Source organism: Eublepharis macularius, chromosome 7, assembly GCF_028583425.1.
Source record: "Eublepharis macularius isolate TG4126 chromosome 7, MPM_Emac_v1.0, whole genome shotgun sequence".
NCBI classification, from domain to species: domain Eukaryota; kingdom Metazoa; phylum Chordata; class Lepidosauria; order Squamata; family Eublepharidae; genus Eublepharis; species Eublepharis macularius.
Window position 1 is genome coordinate 104,809,293 of NC_072796.1, and position 4,550 is coordinate 104,813,842.

Sequence of the window (4,550 nt, forward strand, 5' to 3'; positions counted from 1 at the left end):
GAGAACGATGGTTGTTGTGGGTTTTCCGGGCTGTATTGCCATGGTCTTGGCATTGTAGTTCCTGATGTTTCACCAGCAGCTATGGCTGGCATCTTCAGAGGTGTAGCACCAAAAGACAGAGATCTCTCAGTGTCACAGTGTGGAAAGGATGTTGGCAGGTCATTTATATCTACTCAGGAAGGTGGGGTTGGGCTGAGTCATCCTATAAGAGTTTCCCAGGGTATGGAATGCTAATGGCGGGAGGCTTCCCTGTATCCTGAGGAGGTTCTTTTGCATATGGAGCCTCCTCAGGATACAGGGAAGCCTCCCGCCATTAGCATTCCACACCTTGGGAAATGCTTACAGGATGACTCAGCCCAATCCCACCCCTCCTGAGTAGATACAAATGACCTGCCAACATCTTTTCCACACTGTGACACTGAGAGATCTCTGTCTTTTGGTGCTACACCTCTGAAGATGCCAGCCACAGCTGCTGGCGAAACGTCAGGAACTACAATGCCAAGACCACGGCAATACAGCCCGGAAAACCCACAACAACCAGCTGTGTGAGAACTTACAATTATTCTGCTTGGAGATACAAAGTACTCTGGACTGGCAATGCAATCCTAAGAAGAGTTACTCCAGGCTAAAGCCCTTGAAATCAATGAGCTTAGACTGGAGTAACTCTTCTTTGGAATGCACAGTAAATTTTCCAATGGCAGAATGAAACTTTCCTGCCTTCCTCATCCCACTGCAGCTGGATGATCTCAATGCTGCTCCAGGGGGATAGGAGACCTTGAGGAATGACATGAGGGAGTGGGGAATCTGCAGCATGAAGGAGTAATCAGTGGAAGTTGCCAATTTAGTCTAGCTCCAACCTCCATTGTGCTACATGAGTGGGGTGGGGGATGTCTTTTGTTTCTTCAAGATTCATTTGTGTATATAGCAGCAGATGCAAAAAGTGATTGGTATACAGAAAATGGCTTCAGTGCACTACTGGATCAGGTCAAACAGAAGTGCATTACTTCTATCAGGCTAGATTTTGGAAAATCATTCCTAGTGGATTAATTCAGAATTTTGCTGTGTGCCTCAAAACAATCAGTAAATATGGCCAAATGAATTCCTTTATGGCATGTTTTGCAAGGAGAAATTGAATGATAACTAGCAAGTGGAGAAAAGGAATGTGTATACTGAGAAATGTGAGCCTAAGAGAAAGGGGGGGGGGGGAGCACGCCCTTAAAGCGTTCTCATTTCATTAAAGAACACTTCTTGCATATCATTTGCAAGGTTAGAGTTAAGTGCCAGAACTCCTATAAGGCCCTGCTTAAGAAGCGTAAAGGCCAACAGGAAATTAAAAGAGTAGATGCAGCTGTGCTACCTAACAACTACCTTTGTTTGAAAATACGTTTGCAATAATAGGAGACTGAATTCAGGATGATTTTGCTGGGAGGTGTAGATATAATTATTTTCCATAAAGCGTCTATAACTGTATTTGCACTCATTCAGCTTACAGTTCTCAAATAAAGAAATTGTCAGATTGCTGAACTCTAGGACTTTTAGTGACTTGCTGATCTAGTTTTGCTTTTGTGTGTAGTTGAAATAGTTTCCTTCCTTTGTCTTTAGCATCTTGTTTAACATAGTAAAAGATGGAAACAGTGGGGTATAATGGCTAGAGTATGGTCCAGGAATGGAGAAACCTGGGTTCTGATGTTACCTGTGCCAACTGACCCACTTGGTGACCTTAGGCATAACCTACCTCACAGGGTTGTTGGAGGATAAAGTGAAGGGGGGTTAAACTGTGTATACTATCCTGAGTTCATTTTAAACAGGGTTGGATAAAAATACAATTTTAAAAAATTGGCCTAGGCTGTAATATAAATTCTGGTTCATTTCTGCTTTTTAAGTAAGAGAATATCTATTTTTAACATTTTTGATGCTCTTTTGCTAAGTTCATGAAAAGGATTTGTTTTAATGCAACTCAGCACAAATAACATGCATGCATATGTGCCATCAAATCCAGCCATTAAGCTCACAATCTTTCAGCCTAATCTACCTTGCAGGGTTGTTGTAGGGCTAAACTGGGAGAAGGCAGATCCATATATGCCTTCCTGAGTACCGTGGAGCAAGGGTGGGGAAAAATGGGATGGAGGGAGGGACCAATAGATGGAGCCATCATAAGCATAGATACACCCTTTTATTGAAGTCAATAAGCTTAGAAGAGTGTAACTCTAATTTGTGCCATCAAATTGCAATAGACTTGAGACTGACAGAGAGACAGAAACATGGGGAGGGGTGGGGAGAGAAATACTTTATTTCTGAAATGCCATTCTTGCAGCCCAGACAGGGTCCTCAACATTCCTGCATTCTGGTAAAGCTGACCCATTTCCCCTCCTTTCCCCAAGCTTGAGCCTTGCTTGGGGTATGTTGTGCAAAGGCAGGGGTCCCCCCCCCCAAACTTAATTCAGTACGTGACTCATGATAGAGACAGGAGCTCCAGAGGGACTGCTCTGCTTAACATACCAGTATGTTATGAAGCTCTGAGCAGCTGGCCAAGGGAGATAATGTTTTCTTAGAACATCAGAGCCCAATGCTATCAATTTCTTCCCATGCAGCTCTCAAGTACCCTCATGGAGAGAAGAATGTGCCGCTTGAGAAAGGTTGCTACACTCAGTTTTTATTTAAGGTCAAAAAGCCTTCTTGACAATGATCAAAAAGGCCATATGACATTTTTTTGATTCTCCCTTCTCCTGGGAAGCTCCCTGTGTGATTATGAGGGAATCTCAATTTTTGGTTACATAAGTTTCAAGAATTCCTTACTTTAAAGAGGAGGAAGATAAACAGTGTAACTTTTCATATAGCAAACTTCTTTATACTCTGAGGAAATGTTACTACATGAACCCCGAGAAAGAATGAAACAAAATCCAGAGACCAGCCCCTTTTTCTGCCAGCAATAACTATCCTTCATTGTGTGTGTCTCTTTCTGTCCTTGAGAATGTAACACACACCAGTAGCTGCAAACGGGCGGAGTGCTTATTTCTGTCTAGTAAAGCAGGTTAACCTTTATATCTGCTGTTGGAGAATTCTGTACTTGCTTGTCATTTGAGAGATTGTCTGACTATTCTCAACAAAGGCTTTCCCCCCAGACCATTTGATTAGATTAATTGCTGTGCACCAATTATTCATAGGAACCCGAGGTTTATGTGGTAGGGTCCACATCTGTGGCATGGATTGCAATTTCTCTGTACTTAAGCCACAGTATTTTTCCATCAGGGAAATAAAAGTTTTGCACAGATACATAATAATCATGAGAGTGAGCATGTTGCACAATGTGAATGCATAAATGCAAAAAGCTCCTATTGTATAATGCTCATGCCATCATTTATAAGTGATTCAACTCTTCTTTGTCTGTGCCACATGCATTGCATTTTCTGACCAATTTTCTGAGTCACTGATTATTTTTTTTATCTTTTAAATGTTGAATGCTCCATTGCTACACCATCTGAGCACATAAACTAAAAAGAAACCAAAGCATGAGAATCATCAAGGCTACCCCCACGGCATAGCAATACTCTTGCTTTTTTAAAAAAATCCATTTTCAATTGTTCCTAAATAATACACTCCCCTGTCCTTCACTGAAGTTCACATTTCCCCTTAAATTGTTTTTAAAAGGCCAGCCTCCTCTCCAAGTCACATGTTCACACATGACAGAGTGCACAGATCAGGTCTGGGATCCCCATCCTTTAATTGCATGTTCTCCTCAATTGCCATACACATAATACTTGATTTTAATTGTTACTTTGGTGTGTGGAAAGGTTCCCCTGTGCTGTCTTCCCATCCTGAAACAGCCCTGGGAGCAATATTTGCCCTATCAGGAAAACTCATTATATTGGGATGGGTGTCAATATAGTATCGTAACATGTAGGATTTTAAAAACCATCATCAAAGGTCTAAGTAGTGGGATGACTTGGTACTTACAAGGAATTCAGCAGAGCAAATGAACAATCAAAGGAAAACATTCCTAATTTTAACTGTTTAATAGGCAAGAGTTTTACTCTATACATTTAACATTCTTTGCGAGGCTTAACTGTTTATTAATGTAATTCCTGAACAGCTGAAGAGATCAAAAATTATGAACTGCCTTGATTAAAAGGGTCACCACAGAATTTGTAAATCAGCTGATTCGTGAATAAAAGAATGCCTTCTAGCCGTTGACCCTTTGTAATGTGATCATTTGTATCATTAAGGAGCCTAGAAGTACACACCAGTTGTTCAAACTGACTGAAGTTGCACTTGCAGTGATATTAACTAGATTTATTTAAAACGTTTACAGTTGTTTTACTGTAATCACACCCTTTCCCCAAGGGCAGCTTACATGAAGCAATTGCATTTTATGCCACGGGCCAATTGATTTCCAGTGGTTTAAGGCGCATGTTGGAGGAATGCCACCATTTTCCCAAGTGAATCCAACAAAATTCATTCCTGAGTAGTGAGGAATTGGAGTTTCCCAAATCAAGCCAAATACTCAGGCCACTGTGCCACTCTGATTCTCCAGGTTATATTTAACTGGTGTT